At 39.3% G+C, this 19,423-nt stretch overlaps 1 long non-coding RNA gene across 1 annotated transcript in view; it reads right to left on the bottom strand.

Moving 5' to 3' along the window:
• Nucleotides 1-2,532: 2,532 nt before the first annotated feature.
• Nucleotides 2,533-19,423, bottom strand: part of LOC129205142 (uncharacterized) — an 88,937-nt gene continuing 72,046 nt past the window's right edge. Inside the window, exons 2-3 of the long non-coding RNA XR_008576632.1 lie at nt 5,360-5,444; nt 2,533-3,597 (exon numbers count right to left, since the gene is read on the bottom strand). This is a non-coding gene — a long non-coding RNA (uncharacterized LOC129205142). The remainder of the gene's footprint in view (nt 3,598-5,359; nt 5,445-19,423) is intronic.

The following is a 19,423-nucleotide window of genomic DNA, read 5'->3' as shown; positions in this document are numbered from 1 at the left end:
GGGGGGGGGGGGGGGAGCTACTATATTTATTTTGTCTAATCCAGAAGCAAAAAACGGCAAGTTCAGATAAAATATTGGACTCACTAGATTATCTCTGTATGAGGACAAATGAAATGAGCAGAGCCCTGTATTGTGGCAAATGTGTAGATTAGTGATACAGGAAGAGAGTAGCCACACATTGTGACCCAGGACTGCAAAGCTTCAAGTTCAAAGGTATTAGCTGCCTAACTCCTATTTAAAGCAAGGTTAAGTGATTAAACACTTCAAGGATTTCAGCTTGAGAGTCCAAAAGGAAAGCAACATCTATTTGAGGGGATAATAGATACATTTACTTCTGAAAGCAGTCCCACTTATTTTGACTCAGCCAAGTCTCAGACATGTGGGTCTAAATAACGATTGGGCTTCTCAATTCAGGACTAAACCAACAATTTTCATGCTGCAGGAGTGTGAGCTGCTTGATAGCTACAGACAGGTATACTAAATGTTCATCAGGCCTTACACCTTCCTTTGAGATGAACATGGGCCAAAGTTTTTGCAGTAAGCTGAGGCCTAACTTTGCTAATATGCTTTTTTTCTAACATATATTATTGTATGCTAGGAAAAAAAAAAAAAGAAAAAAAAGGCAGATTTTGCATTTAGCTGCAAATTTTCCAAACTTTCAGAGTATAAAGGTTCAAGACCCTTGTTCCAAAATCACAGTTATGTTTAGGAAAGTGTCTTTTGCTCCCTGACAGAGAGCTATGAGTCTCAGGAATTCATGATGATGGACAGTACTTCACAGTCTTCAGAAAAGGATGTTCAAACAGCTAGCTTTGTATGGGCTCTGGCATCAGATCAGAACTCGGACCTGCCCCAGGTGCCACAGATGGTTTCCAGAGAAACCTCCATGTGTTCTTTTGTCTGAAGAAACACTGAACACCAGTGAGATGTCTGGAAAAGAGTCTTCAATTCCTATGCCCGTACACAGCCAGGTGCATAATACAAGACACCATTACAGATCTTTTAATTTAGTGAAGGATCACCCTAGAAATACCTGCATGCACATGCATGTGAGCTTGTCTTGAATTCCCTCCATCTCCAGTGGCTTTTGGATTTAGTAGATGATTTGTTACTCCCAGAACTACTTACTTTTTTTTGGCTCTTCCATGGCATTGTTTGTATTGCAAAGTCTGTGGCCCTTGTGGCCCTTCCTCTGTTGAGGTGGTAGGATGTTAATTCTAGACAGATCATAGATCATTTCCCTTCTGAAGCTGTTAAATATTTTTTCAGATTAAACATTAATCATGAACTCTGAAACTTATTTCAAGGGAAAAATATTTTTCCTGTTTTTCACACCTCACTTGCTCCCTTCAATGGAAAGGAAAATCTGCTATCTGGCATATCAGTCCTGGAATAAGAGATACACTGATGAATCTGCAACATTAAATATGAATTTCTATCCCTGTAGGTTCCAGTTTAAACATTTACTTACAGTGCATTTATCAAGAAAATAGTCCATTTCTAGTTTCAGTGGAACAAACTGTATAACCCAAAGTTAACAAAATAAGATCAAATTTTCATTCTATAATAGTAAAAAAATAGAGGTCCCTTTGAACTACAAATATGAAAGTAAGACTGGGGTGAAGCAGTTTGCCTTTTCTTTCCCATAATATTCTGTCTGTGGCCTTCCAGCAGACAACTAATGATAACCTGAAACAATTTTGCTGCTAGATTTTCTAATGCCTCATACATGTTAATGAGGGCTCAGCATACCTTCTTGTTCTTTCTGTTTATTGACACAAAAAAGATTCCCCTACCTCTCATTTCAAATGATGGCATCTATCTCGATCTGTTAAAAAAGGTGATTTGAAACCTTTCTGGGCCACACACCCACCCCTGCCTTCAGGGCCGGTGTCTGATTTCAGGAGCGTTCCATTAATTGGGAACATGTAATCGATACTGGCTAGTAGGTGTTTACAGGTCATGCTTCAGAGAAAATTGCAAGGAAGATAATATCCTTAAACAAATATAAAAATTTCATTTTTTAAGGCCATTGCAAATTACATTTCTTCAAATATTTTTAAACCATGTGAGCAGAAATCCAGCTATTCAGAACAAAACTTAACCCCATACAGTAACATATCTACCAAATATTCCTTTTCAAGCACGGAGCTGAGATGTGCTAGCTCTGGATCATTTGCTGTGCACATCAACTGTTGGCAGGAAGCCAAAGATGCTAGCGTTTTACACTTTTTTAAGTAAATGTTTGTTCTTTTTTAGATTGCTTAAATTAGAGGAAAGGATTTCCAGTAGAGAATATTCTGCTTTCTTAAACTGAAAGAATTGTAAGATTAGTTGCAACGACAGATAAGCTATACTGAAGTGCCTTTTCATACCTCTCAAGTACACTTTCCTGAGAAGAGGTTTGTTACCTTCAACTTTCTGTGGATAGAGCCATATGGTCCCACCACTCTCAGACTGGAAATCCTGGCGGCAATATCTCATTTACTACTCATGTTCAACTGACAGACCCAACTGTGTTTGTCATCAATATGCCTTTTCTTCCAAGAGCCTATGACAGCAGATGAATTGAAGTGACCCCAAGCCAGCTTCTCCAAAACAAAGCATTATTCACTCAAACACAGAGAGAAGGGCTTAAACAAACAAAAGACCCTTACCTCAGCTTTCATCTTTCCATCTGAGCCTCAGTAAATTCAGCTTTATCCTGCTACTTCCATCTCTAGCCTAGGTGGGGGTAGGTGAGACAGTTTGTTTTGTTTCAGCGCGCTTACGTGCCCCTCAGACTCAGTCATCATCTCCCCCCTGTGCAGCTGCTGACAGCCCACTTAACCTCCCTTTCCCTTGAATCAGCATCTGAAAAGTTTTAGTGTCCTGCTTGGGCCTGGAAAGGGTAAACTTGCCCACCAATTTGGTACCTAGCAGAGGTGATTTCCTATTCAGAGCTTTCCTATTAGTTCCCACAAGGACCTTGGACATTTTCCTCAGACTCTGTCATTATTTTCTTTCATGTGGGTTTCCCCTTGCAGTCAGGCAAGACAGTAACAATTAGGGAAAGTGAGGTGCATATGGTATTTGTTAAAAATATGCATAGCTCCCATGTGATCCAAAGCAGTAGAAAGCAGACTTTAGTAGAGGTGACAGCCTCATTCTTTGTCACAGTTTCAGGGTTTAATTGGTCACAAGAAAATTTTATTTCTTGCTCTTCAATGTCTTAAAATATATCTATTTAGTAGGTTATTTGATATACTGACACTACTGATTCACCCTACAATATAGATACGTTTTCTGTTAATTCAGCAGTAATAACTGTAACTAATAGATTTTAAGTAAGCAAATTTTCCATAAAGTAAACAGCAAAATGTTTCTAAAAGTAAGTAGAGCTGGACTGCTTTTGAGATACATGGTACCTTGACTCTCTCCAGGGCAAGTAGAGATGGAACTCATCCCTACGTACCCACGTCTCTGAACTTCAGGACCTCTCCACTCTCCTTCATGCTGTAAGCATTATACACAATAAGCTTCACCTGCAGTAGTTTCCTGAGAGAAGTACCAGGATCCTCATGTGAGCACTGTTTTACAATGTGCTGGGGAAGGTACCTGGAAATGCAATATGGAGAATGAAGTCTATTAAGTGGATGATGGACAAGACTATCAATTATAGTATGATCCATTTTATACCCAGCATTTCTTACTCTGTTCAGAGAAATAAGGGTAGGTGGCTTAACACAGTGAGCTTTGGTGTTACTTACATTACAGGTTTTTGCTATTCAGACAAGGAGGGGGGACCTTGTTATCTTCCCAGATCTAAAATATCATCCCTTTCTGTACATTTGCTGGCCTGTGTGGAAGTGCTAAATTAAAGTGGGTCACAGCTAGCAAAGGCCTAGAACTGTCCAGTTGTGCAAGCTTTCCATTTCCTTGCTTTTGTGCAGTTTTATCAGATATGCGGTGACTTTGGCTTCTATAAAGCCAATCTGAGCACGTAGTAAACTGTTTAGAAAATACACATCATTCAAAGAATTTGAAAAGCAACTAATTACTTAATGCATGGCAAGCTGCAGTTACTTTTATCATATACACATAGTTACTAAATTCAGTCGTGAAATGTGTTCAAAAGCTAATTTGAAGCAGACCTTTCTCACTGCACTGTATTGTTAGGTTACCACATGCCACTACACAAGCTTTCTCCCACTCTAGAACCGCTTTCAGATACAAAAGAGATCACAGCTCCTGGGAGCACAGTGGCCTTCCGGAGAGGAGCCTTAGTGACTCATTAAGATCCCGTCCACATGTCCTGTGAGAGAAGGGGGCAGAGCAGCAGGAACCACCCCTGCAAGCCCCAGAGCTGGCTGACAAGGAATCTTGTTTGCAGGTATTCAGTTAGGAATGTGGCTGCCTTAAAGAGATATATTCTGTCCAAAACTCCCATCAGAGACTGATGCACTGAAAGCTGCTCAGGAATTCAATAACGAGTACATTATAGCTGCCCTCCTTTGTAATACTTTGGCACAATCTGCAGATATGACTGGTGCTGACATGCAGTGCACCATCCTCATCTGAGCAGCTTACTCCGTTGAAGATGGAGCGCTGCATGATAACAGCAGTCTCCCCCAATAATGCTTCTGAATGAAAGCGACCACAGGGCATATTATTACATTATTTGGGCAGCTTTGGTGTCATGCTTTGGTCATTTTGTTCTATCTCCAATTATTAAGCAGAAAGGTTCCTGATGTTTGATGTTCAGTGAGAGGAAGGAAAAGCATTCCACAAGCTTACATTCGTTAATTCTACTTTATAATGGATAAAGCTTAGCTGTATGATTGCAAAATTAGGTAAATTCCAAACATTTAACAACAACAAAAAAACGTTCTTAGCACTGTAGTTTAACATCCAGGCACTTGCATTGGGACAGTAGGCTAAACTAATTTGTGCCATTTGATGTAAGGTTTTTCAAAACCCGTATGTAGTATTTGTTTAATTTTCCAATCAGTCTTTGCCAGGAGAAACAGACAATCTGGTAACTGGAAGCAGATCTGACAGTGACTCAAAGCCTAAACTGTGAAGGCAAAAATACTTCCTACGGTTAAACAAAATATTATTGCTGTTACTATACAATGCACATCAATTAGTGACAGTCCCTATCCCAGTGCAGTAAGAACTGTCGTGGCTATTGCACCCAGGCTAAAACCCGATTCCTAGAGATTGAATAAAAATAAAAACTAAAACCTGCTAATTTTTTATTAGAATTTGGATGTCTGCTTTTAAAGTATTTGGAAATAGTATGGTGTTATAAGCATTATGAGTATGAAGAAGGTGATGTGGAATAGATCATTCAACTGAAAATCAGATCAAGACTTACTGCAGTTTGCAAGCAGTTACTACCCCTTCCATTTAAGGCCAGACATTCCAAGCAAGCTATTCAGATGTATTTTTCTGCATAAATTCTGGAAGACAAAACAAAAAAAAAAATCACAAAAAACCTATTTATACTGTATTTTCATCTTGCCAAACCTGAAAGACTGAGAAATTTCACAACAGTCTGTTCAAACCTGTCCATGAGATAATGTTTATTTTCTAAACATACTTGAATTTCCTTAAGTGTCTTGACTTATAGATTGTTATCCCGAGGCTATATCTACACCATTAAATCGAACAGTGCCAGAGCCCATTCCCTGGCCCTGCGGTCAATGGCATAGTCTGGACCCTTCCATTCTGTAGCTTCCTACCAGGAATGGTCCACGCTCTCTGCTAATTCCCAACACTGTCCCCAGAAGTTACTTCAGAGAGTACAAGCTGGCTGAACTCCGAATCCAAACGGGTTTTTCGTAGCAATGTCTCTGTGCAGAATATTTTCTTCCAGTGCCTGGTCCCAAGTCCTAATACCTTTTAGTGTAATGCAATAAGCCTAGCCTGAAAGTCTGGGGTTTGTTTTGTTTTGCTGCTGGTTGCACATTTAACCCAATCTCTTGTTCTTTAAATAGGAAAAAGACTCATTAACCCTGTTAGATGTTTTCCTTTATGAAGACTATGAGTTTGGTGTAACAGCTGGGTCTGAGCTGATCTGTAAGAGGACACTTTGGTACATCATGAGCATTAAATTCCTCAGCTATCCATATTAATTAGCTTGAAGGGACACTGATCCTTTCCCTAAAGAGCCAGTGGAAAAATTTAAAACACAATCCCTCTCCTGGGGAATTTGCCAGTGCCTGAGCTGTGCATAAAGCATGCACGACACCACCATCATCACGACCATGTTACAGCTCAGCAGCAGTAGCTATCTAAGCTGGTGTTCAGAAATCCCCAGCCACATGTGACCCCATTTCCTGGGCTGCACTGCTGCCATGATAGCACCTGCACACATCACAGAAGAGATGCCAGTCTCAGCAAAGTGGAAACCCTCACTAATGCAGTGTGCCCCCATGAGCACACTCACAGTCTTGGGTAGAGATCAGCCCGGACAGGTCAGTGCAGCAGCTTAATCCATCTCCCACTCTTAGGGATCGGGTGTTGGGTTCCAGCTCAGTCACTGCCAGGTGAACACCAACGGGCATGATCAAAGATCGGGCCTGAGATAACAGCAAACAATGACAGAACATTTCTTATCAGGTGTACCTGCCCGTCTGTCTCTGCTGTAACCAGCTTTTGTCAGCATAGCCTGCTCTGCCTCACCCTTCACAACTATGGGACCGACAAGCCTCCAGCTCAGGTTCAAATAGTCACCACTTCTGCTCTGCCAGTCTGCACCAGCACCTGAAAGACAGTGTTAGTGAGGATACAAAACAGCTCCTGAGCAGCATGAAACAGACTGTTCTCACACTTTTATGTCTTCCTGCTTCCTCTACGGTCCAGCCATTATCCTCTACAAAATCCCAGGCCAATTTAAACCAACCCACCTCTCTTCCACAAGCCTTCCTAAGCTCCTCCATAGCTTCTGTCAAGTATTGCACTTGAAGTCTGCTTCCCAGAATGGACCAGCAGGAAAACTCAGGTACTGGGCTCTTAGACATCTTACAGAGTTGTGTTGGAAGCAGATGGAGGGAAATATCTGGCATAGGTCACAGGACAAGAATTTCTGTCTTTATACTCTCTTTATACATAATCATCTTTACATGTTGAGATTTGGTGAAGCCCTTGCTTTCAGCTTCCTGAAAAGCCCATTAAGAGTCACAGTGCTGCAAGGGTGCTTATTGCTTTGTGAGCTGGTATATCAAAGAGCTCATGAAGTGGTCTCAATCATCTAGCACTGACACTTCGTCATGGCATGTCCAGCTTCAGCAGAGATGGACTTGCCTGGGGTTAACATCTTCTAAAGAAATGTGACATCTTTGCATTGCTAGTTCACTGTAGAGGATTAGCAGGTCAAACTGCCGGTGGTAAATCAGTATGGGTGAAAAGCAGTGAAAATACACATACATATGGATTTGCAATTAAGTTTTTCTGCCCACCATGTAACCAATATAACTAAAGGGAAATGGAGACTGTAACAATGTAATCATAGTCATAAATTGGAGTGTCAGTCTTAAGATGTCAGTGATAAGATATGAATGCAGTAACGCAAACTTTAGCAGAGCTCAAGTAAATGACACAATAGTCTCTTCTGGATTTAAAATCTATGACTATTAATGAAAACGAACATATCTGCTGTTTCATCATCTATCTTCTAAAACGTATAAACAACATGTAATAACTAATGGCCAAGTTCATTCTGGAAAGTTTATGCAGCTCACATGAAAACAGAAATAAGGCCATCCATTCAAAAGCAGAACTTGCATTTGTTCACCCATATCAACAATGCATTGGTAACTTATAATGTTTTTTAATATGTAATAACCACGTATTTGCTTTTGGAAAAAAAAAAAAGTGAAAGAAGCTTAAAAGTGATAAAATAATTGTAAGAGATTTCCTTAGTAAGCGAGGAAACAAGCATAGCTAAGACCTTGCAAGGGAGCATCAAGAGAGGGAAGGGAAGGGAAGGGAAGGGAAGGGAAGGGAAGGGAAGGGAAGGGAAGGGAAGGGAAGGGAAGGGAAGGGAAGGGAAGGGAAGGGAAGGGAAGGGAAGGGAAGGGAAGGGAAGGGAAGGGAAGGGAAGGGAAGGGAAGGGAAGGGAAGGGAAGGGAAGGGAAGGGAAGGGAAGGGAAGGGAAGGGAAGGGAAGGGAAGGGAGCAGCCCCTGCACAGGGAGGGCCAAGCCCTCGCCAGCCAGGCACAGTCCCACAGCAGCAAAGCAAGGCAAGCAGGGCAGGGTGGTGGCAGCAGCAGCTCATGCTGACTGTCCAGTGATCTTCTGGCAAAAGCAAGTAACACCTTGAGTCCAAGGTTAATCCAGGAAATGCAAACAACAGTGCTGAGCACAAGCAGAGCCACATCAGCCTTACAAGTGCTCTCAGGGCCCTGGCAGGGAGACATTTTATGTTAAAATATTCTAATTTTAATCTAATGCAATCTGAAATGGGAAAGGCTTTGACTTCCCTAAGTGTTTGTGATAAAGATTTCAGTTTGGTTTCATGATTGTAACAATTTGTTAGGATTAAGGAACTGTGATTTCCACATTGGTTGTTCCTCACATGGACCAATGGATTCCGTGCATGTGTTTTGCAGCTGACTAACAGCTGACTGAGACCAAAATATTGTAAAGCTTTCCCTAGATAGCAGTGAGTCCAGACTGACTTGTATTTTGCATATATTTGCAGTGTTCCTGCCAATTGCGAACAAGATACTTTGAAACACCCATGATAAAGTATGTCACAATGCACTACTTGTTATCATTGATTAAATGCTCCCGGTGCCGTCCAATATGGCCCTTATATGGCTCATTCAGTTGCTTATCCAGGATACGAGCAAGATGGAATCATAACTATTTGCCAAATGAAATGTGAAGAAGAGAATGTCAGCGGTTTTAAAGGTGCACAAATATGTCAATATCAATAATAATAATAATACTTTTTCAAAAAGACTATGCATGGTGAATAAAAGAGAGAGTTCAAGTTTATTGCTGAGCTGAACTGTCACCTGATAACTGTAAACTTTCATCATAACTGGCCTAAATATGGTACCTCTTTGAAACACATCACAAGCCTGGTTGGAGATATTTCTAGTTTATTTCCTTTTTAACTGTCAGTCTGCAGCAAAAGCTGAAAGAACCATCCCCTAAAGTCTTTTTCTTTTACTACTAGATACATAAAGGACAAGTAGCCTGAGGCTTAATATTTTTCAAGCTTTTAAATATTTTTTTTTCTCAGTTTAGAATGAGTGTGTGTCATTTCTGTGGCAATTCAGAAGCAAATGGTCCTGAATTCAAACTGTGACTTTCCAGATTAAATCTGCCGGTTAAAAATTTGTTGGGATGAAATGGAATTCATTTGCAGTAGACGACAACCCAAATTGACAGAAGTAAGGATTCATTGACACGGGAAAAACAAATTCCAGGGATCCAAAAATCCCAAACATGGCAATGTGTCAAATGAAATATCTTTATTCACAGCCCATACACCTGACTGTTTTGTTCAGTGACAAAGTATCGAAGGGATTATCCAAAAAGCAATCAGACAGCTGGGCCGTTCCATTTCTAAATGCTAGTTTCCCTTTTTAAAAAACACCATCGGTCAGCAGACAGAGAACAGAAACACGGTGCCAAGAACCGAACAATCAGTAAGGGCCAGCTATAATGCATGGCCAGTTCCTTCTCAAATTCATGGCTTTATTTCTGCGGTCAGTGTTTCGAGCACCAGTCATGAATTAATAAATATCAACGGCTCCAGCTTCCTCACAACACAGATCTTCCTGCAGTATTTAATTGAGTAAGAAGACATGGTAGGGAACACATAATGGTTTCCTGTAACTGGACATGAGCAAGGACAACTGTCTTCATCTGTTAATTAAATGTTAGAGCACAGTGAATAATTCAACATGAAGTATTTGTTTGACAGGTCTATTCTTTCACTGATTACCTTCTTGAGAACAGTTATGTCCTCCTCAAATTCATTTTGTTTCAAAAGGTGGAATGACCATGAATAATTCAGCCCGGTCATTCATTACTTTGCTACTGAAATATGGATTATCTTTTTTTCAGGTTTATTTGTTGGCTTAAGGCGAATGGAATAAGTATGCAAACTCTTCCCATATAAAGGTTTTTAAGCATGAAAATTTTAGATACAAATGTCATGAGACATATCAAGCATAGGAATTTAAGATCATCTCTGCCATTAAATGCATCTCTCTGGAACTGAAAACTTGGAAATCAGGGAGGCTACTAAAAATTTACCATCAACTTAGAAAAATCACCCATATATCACAAGAATTATACCTTACAGTATACAAAATTCTGAAAATTGCCAAAATTATTAAGTATTTTCTCATTTTTTAGAGCCTGTGTACCTGCTCATTTGACATCCCCTGCTGGATATGCGGTTTTCCCTTGCTGTTTTGATGGAACTGACACCATGCAGTGCCACGGGAGGAAAGTAAATAGCATGTTTTAAAAATGGGTTTTTGCGAATGTAATAAAAAAAAAAAAAAAAGTCAGGACAGGTCAAGTACTTCTTAATTTGCTCAGTTAAGCATATCGCTGTGAGGATAGCTATTCTAATAATATCATAGCTACTGTTGTAACCCACACCACTTCAGGCTAAATTACATGGCTGAACCTCAGAAAAACATAATACAGCTAAAAGTTATCAGTGGTTTATCACGCTGATCCTACCAGCTGAAAGTATATTGAGATATGTGCTCATGAAATCTTAAAGCAAAGTGTTATTTGTATTTCCATATTGACCAGTGTGATGCTCACTGATACACACTAATTGTGCTGCTGAAGGTTAAAAATTACGTATAAGCAGCCAATCTGCTTCTGTCAGCACTTACCTTAAACTGTAAGGTTCATAAAAGTCTAAGGTCATTAAATCAGATGTAGGGTAATGAAGGAGGGGACCATAGTCTATTCTGCAGTGACAAATCAAGAGAGAATATTTGAATAAGACTGCATCCAAAGGCTTCAAGAAAAGATATAATTAGAAGTGGTGAAATGAACGTAAATATTGTATACAATCTCCTGGCTGACAACAGCAGGAGCCAGCAGGAAACATCTTAATCTAATAGAGTCCTACCCCTCTGCTTGAAAAGCAGATGGGGGCTAATAAAAAGATTTCTCAAAACTTCAACATGGACTGCTATTACGCATTTCAAGGTATTTATTACAGCAGCACCTGCTAGTGCCATCAGAGTTAGAAGGAATGTCAGCCTTTCCTAGCTTAAGGCCCTGCTCACAGGGCTTTTATAATGACAATAAAAACAGGTTGAAGGCTCAAACTTGGCAAACAAGGATGTCAGAGAGAGATTTTCTAAAGCACAAAGGGCATTCAGACATGGGTAGGTTTTGGTCAGAGTTGCACACATAACTGCCCTCTTTACATTTTCAGATTTCTGTCTCAGCTGCTTTTCTCTCATGCATTTCTAGGATACTTTGGTTCACTGAGAGCAGAATATTAATTAAAAAAAAAACCCTCACAAGTAAGCAAGCAAGAAGAAATAAATTTTTTTCACCTTCTTGTTTCTTCCATAACCTCACATTGTTTGTATTTTTAAGTCTTAGTGTTTTCTTCACCTTCCCGTTTCTAGAATGAGAGTTGAAGAAAGATGTGAGCAAAGATCAGTTTGAAAAATGGGGAAAAGGTGTTGGCTAAAAAGTGCTCTGGTGACTTAGAAATCAGTCAGTAGATGGGCAGTGACTCATAGTGAGTAAATGGTACTTGCATTAATTGCATGGGCACACACAGCATAGCAATGAAAGTACTGTAAAGGCTGATGTTTAAAGCAGAACCAAAAATCTGTGAGGAAAGAAACATGTGATCTGTGAAGGTAGAAGCTAGGAGCTGGTGCAAACTGGAGTGCTCTGTGACTCTGCTCTATATTTCCTTAGCACAGAAATGTGCAATGGAACATGGATGCAGGTGCAAACCTGGGAACTGGAAAACACTCTCCTGTCCCACAACACAGATTTAATCTTAATTTTCTGTTGATATATATAAGCAAGAACAATTCTAATATTTAAATATAATACTGAAAGTATTTCACTTTCTTTGCTGACATAGATTTATAGCTTCAAATAAAACAGAGTGAAATTTCATACAAAGGGACAACTTTGAGGGTCTTTTATATGTAAAACTACTTCTTGGTACATGTTCATCATCCTAAAAGATAGTTTTAGTCTCTCTCCATTTGTGAAATACTAATATTTACATACGTCAATGATATTTTTCATGCAGAACCAGTGATCAGCTTCACCAGAGCCCAGATACAATTTGGAAGCTTTGTTGGGAACTGGTTTGTGGCCAATACCTACTCTTGTCTTCCACAAAAGAATTTAGAGAAAAGAAAGATGTGATTAGAGCTCAGTGCTTTGGGGCATTTTGCCATATATATGGCATTAAAGGAGTTCAGTAACAACTAAATGAGACTATTCAGATATTTCTTTCTTGATGTAAGAAGCATACTCATATATTTACTACTGGTAAAATATGAATGCTTAGAGGCTTTCTAGTGTGGGGACTGAGATACACAGCAGTATAAGATTTTACGACCTAAATAAAGTAGACAGATAATGGGTGAAAAAGACTGGAGAGGGACAAAAAGGTGTCTCCTGGAGAGGGATTTTGAATGTGCAGGTCTTTACAAGCAGGTTTGTAGCTTCCCCTAGGTACTTGCTTGACTGTCACCGGCTGGAGCAGCTGCTCAGTGCCTGGCCTGATGTCTCTGAAAAGTGCCTAGGCATGAGCCTCCCTGCTTCTTCTGTGTGATCCAGAAAAGGACACCTGGGAGAAAGCTTTGACAGGCAGTAGCCTTCCCACAGAATTACACAAGGGAATGACAGCAGAGACAGTACTATCAGCTGAGCTGTCTCCGGTCCTCCTATTTAAAAGCAACTAGAAGAAAAGAGCATCTTGCAACTGAAGAAGACCTAAGTGTAATAGGTATTTCTGAAACAGAGCTGTCTGTCCCAAGTCAGAAGAAATAAAAGTAGCTTATTTCTACTATGTGCAAATGAGAAATTATATTTGAGACAGGCTGAGAATTGGATTGAATGTGGATTTAAAAGTAGTCTGGGAACAGGAATGGGGAGCAGATAGTGTTCGAACAGATAAGGATTGGAATGACGGGACAGAATAATTCATGTTTAGAAAGCACTGACAAGCTAGTCCGTTCTTGCTGGAGCAGCTCTCATCTCGGTCTGTATGCAGCAGGAGGGGTCTATGTCTCCTCATTCCTCTACTGTCAGACAATATGACAGTAGAAACCTGCCAGAAAAAGAAAAAAAAAAAAAAAAAAAAGGAAAAAAAAGCACAACTTATCTTTTAGTTTGGGGGATGAACTGAAGCTATATATTGGACAGACCCTCTCCTTGTTCATCAACAATGTCAAAGACAAAGATGTCAAATGCCAGTACAAAAGCTAATAGGATTATAAAACCTTTCTTCTATATCAGGAGAAAAGAAGCAGAAGTTGAGATAAAAGAGAATAAACCCTTTAAAACTGTAACAATGGGTGACCATAACTACTTTTATATAAACCGTCCATACACCATGTCATAAATGAGGTATGGAAAAGCACTTTTTTGGTTTTATATGAGTTGAATAGTTCTGGCAGCTTTAGCAAATGCAAGCAGAAAACCTCATCCTAAGTAACACCTAAGGAATTTGATTAAAATCTGAATTGAACATTAAGTACAGAGACCAAGCTGTAACTTGCTACACTGTAGTACAGAGTGGGTGCTACCAAATCAGGAAAGGTGCATATACTTTCCCCCTTTTCCATCTTCATTAAATATGTTTTCTTAGCCCTGAAGTCAATTTCTGGGTCTCTCTAAATAATTCAGCCTGTGTGTATGCCCATGTTTCTCCTTCACAAGTAGGATTTCATTTTGTAGATCCCATGGTAATTACTCACAGGAAGAGATTTGAAGGATAAATTTCCAGTTGAGGTTACCAAGTGTCTTCCCAAAATGACAGCATGAAATAGAAAACAATTTTGCTCAACAAAACAGACTAACAGATGACTCCTGAATGGCAGCAGAGCAAGCTTCAGGGACATTTAAGAGGCAAGAGCAAGCAAGTAGAGGGAACTGATTTCTGATGGGGATGGTGGAAGAGGTTTCACAATCATGTGGGTTTTTGAGAAAATGAAAATCCATAGCCAGAACTAGTGCTGGACCTCTCCAGAGATCTGAGCGGAAGTAAATTCTATGGGTACAAAAGGCTGTTTCTTTTGTCTGCACTGGCAATTTGTTTTTCTGCAACCATGTGTCTTCAACCAGGGACCATTCCTGCTGGAGAGGAGACCTTTGATAATTTGTGTCTGGTCTAATTCAGGTGGGAGGATGTAACTGTGGTGTGCTAGTAGCTAAGACACCTGCAAAAAAGTCTTTGTTCTCCATGGCTGCATCCTGCTTAAGCTCTTGAAGGCTATTAAGAGTGCTTGAAAACAATGATTTATGAGTCATACAGATATGACCACCTAGCACAGTGAAGTTCAAAAAACTCCCTCCCAGCTCAGAAACTAAAACTGTCTCAGTCTGTATTGTCTTCTTTTCTTTTCTTTTTTGCTTTTTTTAAACTTGCACAGGAATGTCTTCTCATGTCACAACTGCTAAGAGGAAAACAAAATCTTCAAAGTCAATGAAGCTAAAACTGATATCCAAATTATATTTAATATAGTGGGACTCAAAACAAATGAAGAATGCCTTCAGCCCTGAACAAAGGCCAGTGCAAAATGAAAATCACCCGATGAAAGAATAAAGTTATCCATTCTTAATGCAGCAAAAGTTGGTGATTCAACCGCCGGAATAGCACAAAGCAAAATAGAAAGCATTTGTAGATAAGAGAACAGAACCTAATGGATATTTTCAGTAAGCCTAAAAGCTCTGTTACCACTATAGTGCAAAGATAATGGTTTCTACCTCTACAATTCCTTGCAATGATTGTTTTGCCAATATATAGTATAAAAGAAACAAAGACTAATAATTGCTTGTCAGCACTGACGAAGCATGACAGGCATCAACCATGGGAAGGGGGAATGCCACTTCACTGCTGTATCCAATAGTAACAGACCGCATACAGTTCATACTGTTCACCTATGAAATTGGCTCAGGACTGTAAAGGAAAGGACATCTGAAGGTCAGCTTAAACAAGCTGTTTATGTCTCTCTAGTTAAAATACATTCAGGGACTCTCAATCACTGAGATAATTTAAAATTGCACAGAATGGTGTTGCAAATCATACAATAGATAGATCTAGGCTCTGTTCACAGATCAGGTCCAAATAAAGTTCAGAGAAGCTGCAACAGAAATATTTTTTCCAGGAAAAACGTTCCACCACAGAGAGGTATCTAAATATAGGCTAATTACATAAAATGATATGCAGCATACAGATTCAAATTGTGGAGCGGAGGCATAGAAGGAAGAAGTCGCCAGATGAAACCTCATTATAAAAAAGCGTGCACAGTGAAAGATAAATCATAGTTTATGAAGATCCTTTGTTAACTAAATGAAATCATAGCAAAGTCGAAAAAGAAATGCTGATAATGTTATTACCCATTTTCCTAGATATCATTTGAATCAAGACTCTCAAGTATAGTTTCTTAAGGATCAATTTCTTTTGGAATTCACAAAGGCCTGTTTCTGGAGGTTTTTTTAGTATGTTTGTATTTCCATAATAATAAGGTTCTTAACCTTTTCAAATCTGTTTGAGTAAAACTTCCAAAAGGCATCAGTGGTCTTAGGAACCCCACCTGGAGTACCTTACAAAAGTTAGATTGTGACAGTCTGAGGCTTAGTTAGATTCTGAAATTCAGGAGTCAATTAGTACCCTAGTCCTCAAGATCCTCTCACTTTTTCAATAATGGTCCACCCTAAGAAGGGGCAAAGCAACCTCTCATACATTAAACCATATAGGAGACCAGTAATCCAAGTTCTAACTGGATGCTTAGGCCATAATGTTAATTACCAGTTTGATTTATGTATGAAAAAAAATACATATCAAATTTAAAAGCTGGTTTAAAAATATATACAAACACATTGATTTTGGGAGAATTAAAAACATTCTTGTTGTTCGTCACAATTTTTTTGAGGTTAATTGTCTTGTCACTCATTTGACTCTGCAGACTCATTTTACTGCAAAAATTCTGGGTTTTTCTCCTGCAATAAGAGCAAATATTTCCTTGAGGAAATATGACAAAAGTTCAATAAATTTATCAGAGGTAGGACTCCTCCACTTTTTTATTGCAAAAAATGTGTTTACCGATGGAAATAGTAGAACGTACTGCTGAATACAATTCATAATAAGGTTACAGAAAACAAACAGAGGTTTTACATAGCACTGTTTCTGGGAAGAAAGAGAAAAAGCCACACAACTTTATATTTAAATTCCACAGCAAGGAAGTCTGCAGCTAATCAGCTTTATTCCCCTGGTAAGTATTTTACTACAGACCATGGAATTGCTCTAGAGAGGTTCACAGATGCAGAGACTAGATATGTCAGGGGAACAACACTAGACTACCAAGCCTTCCACCTCTAAATCGACAGCAGAATGCAACACAAGGAAGAACTAGATGATATTCTGAAAGCACTGTAATGTTTTCTTTACTTCACCACTAGACTCCATAAAAATATTTTGAAAGGAATCTTTTAATCTGGGTTAGTGTTAGTGATGCTTGAATACTTTTCTGTGTATCAAAAGACCAGTCATCTCTAGTACTTCATGACAGCTTCAGACTCACAGATGTAAGAGACATAGAAGATGAAATATCACCCCAGAAAATTTCCCTCCCATCAAGATTTGAGACAAATTAATGGATTAGTGTAGAGAAATTTACATCAGGTTTTGTTAAACAACAGAGCATCAATAGATGTCTTCAGTCCCCAAGGCTATCAAGTCAACAGCTTTCATCATTTTAATACCTTCCAAAAAAACTCCTAGGACAGAGTACATCCTCAGGAAATCTAGATTCATACAAATCAATGAAAAATAAATCAATGAGCCAAAAATCATCATAAGCTACCAAGAGAGCAGCACTATCTGAACGCATACAAGAATAAATCTTCAATACTTTATGTCATACAAACCTTCTGGTGAGTAGAGCTCTTTAACTGCTATCTAACTAGAAAGGTTTCTTTTAAGATGTACATATATTTGTTTTCTGACACGGGGTAGTCTGCTTATAATCAATGTTTAACTTCTCTGGGATTTTCCTCTTAGAATAGTACTTTGAAAATATGTGTCCTTCACTATAAAGTGTTATATCCAACAAGCAGTAGTTTGGATTCATTTAATTAGGTGATTCTGCCAAACAGAGATGTAGGTATGCCTTTCAGTTTTTTCTTACTTATTCCTGTGTACTACCTCATTTTGTGGATAAGGATGAGTGGATGTTAACATTAAAGGAAAAGAAAATAGTAACACTATATTCCCATTCTTACTGCCGGTCACAATGTCCTTCTAAAATGCAGATTTTTTTTCTTTGTTGCCATAATCTCCATAACAGATATAATGCAGACAGAATAATTACAGTGTAAGATGAGGAAAGTGTGTCCTTTTTGGTTAACATCTTGATGGGGCACATTTCCTTCCTCTTATTTTTGAGCAATATATGTAGCTCTATCACATTCACTGCAGGCAGTTCCCGGAGGATTTTCAAGAGAATTCCTCCTCCTGTAAATAGGCCAATTCTCTTGCGAGTATGTATTCTAGAGAAGAGTGAATATATAAAACTTGAAGGTGGCTGTTACCGTGCTCTGGCGGCACCTTGCACTTCACACCTTGTCTACAGTAAGGATGTTTTAGGGGAAATTTCACACCTAGACTAGAAAACCTATTTTGACTTCTGTCAGCATTTTAGCACCATATTGATTAGACCTGCATACACAGTTCTCGAAACACTGACAGAATATGGTGGTACAGATACCTTCTACATCCAATCAGTGAAATCAAATTAACATTAGGAAGAAGAAATTCCTGTTTCCAAAATATCCTAACTGAAAAAAGATTACCAGAACTCCTCTGTAATTGTGGACTATATACCTATACAGTCATTTGTGCAGTTTAATATTACTGAAGGATGTAACCCTTTGCTGTGATTCTAATGTAAAGGTAGTGCATTATAAAGCAATTCAGTGAGCACTGACCTCGGTATTTTTTCTGAAGTTAGGATCAGTTTGGGGGATTGTGCAGTGCAATGAGGAAGAAGACGACTACAAGGGGAATTAAAAAAAAAAAAAAAGCAGATAAGAATGGATGACATTTTTACATTTTTGGTAGAATATTTTAGTGGACAATTTACAACTTCTTACCATTCCTGCATGCATTTATTAATATGATTCCATATCATTTTGTTTGTATCACCACTCTCAAAAGTACTACCAGGAATGAAAAGGTTTCAGTGAGATGCCACAGTCATATGGATTTGACTTACGCCCTTCGTTTTTCAGGAGGCTCAGATGCTCATCTGAAGCACTCCTGCTGTGGTCCACAGGCTTTGCTATCTTCTATGGTCATGGCTCAAATTATCCACTGATTCTGCAGGTGTCTTGTCAGTATGAATCAACACTATTATAAGGAAAGGTTGTTGCTGTCCATAAGTCTTAAAATGCTTTATCTGGTTATATCAAACATTAGCACCATTGCAGTTATTGCAGCACAAACTCCAGGCTTGTCCAGTACTGTGGGAAATTACTGAAGCAGAGAGAAATCCTGTGCTGCTATGATTAAATTCCTATCAATCAGGTATACCTACATATAGTTTAGTCATACCTCGCGTTGCAGTCTACAATCCAGTTTCAATGTTACTTGTTGAGGGTACTCTGAAAACATCCTCTCCAATGGCTTTGGCCCCTTGAGACACCCTTCCTGACACCTTCTCACAAATGGGCAGAAAGCAAGCATTAGTGATATGACATGTACTTGCTAAATCTTCCCATTAGAGGACAGCAACCAGTACTTCAAGCTGCATCATAAGATGCTGCAGTAGATTTGAACTCTAGAGGGTAAATAAGCTTCCCGCTATGCCAAGCGTTCACAGCAGTGGCAGCAGCAGGGGTATCCTGGAGGCAGAAGCAGAGTCCCAAGGGTTACTCTTCTGAACGGCGCACCACGAGCCCAGAGGCAGCCACAGCAACTCCATCCCACCCATGGGAGTCCACAGTAGATGGCTTCACATGATCCTCTTTTTGAGGTTTATACCTGCATAAGGCAAGATGTTTTTTGAACAACTTTGAATGTGGATGAGCCCAGAGACTGAATCCAGTCAGTATGTAAAAGGACACTTTTTAATGGAACTTTTATAGCAAGGCACAAATCAAGGCCTGTGATACTGAAGATTTGCGGGATATTATTGTCAGCAATATTATTGATAGGCTTTGGGAGGACACGCTAAGGGTTCAA

This window comes from Grus americana, chromosome 3 (genome assembly GCF_028858705.1).
Source record: "Grus americana isolate bGruAme1 chromosome 3, bGruAme1.mat, whole genome shotgun sequence".
Lineage (NCBI taxonomy): Eukaryota > Metazoa > Chordata > Aves > Gruiformes > Gruidae > Grus > Grus americana.
This window is presented reverse-complemented; position numbering and strand designations above follow the sequence as displayed.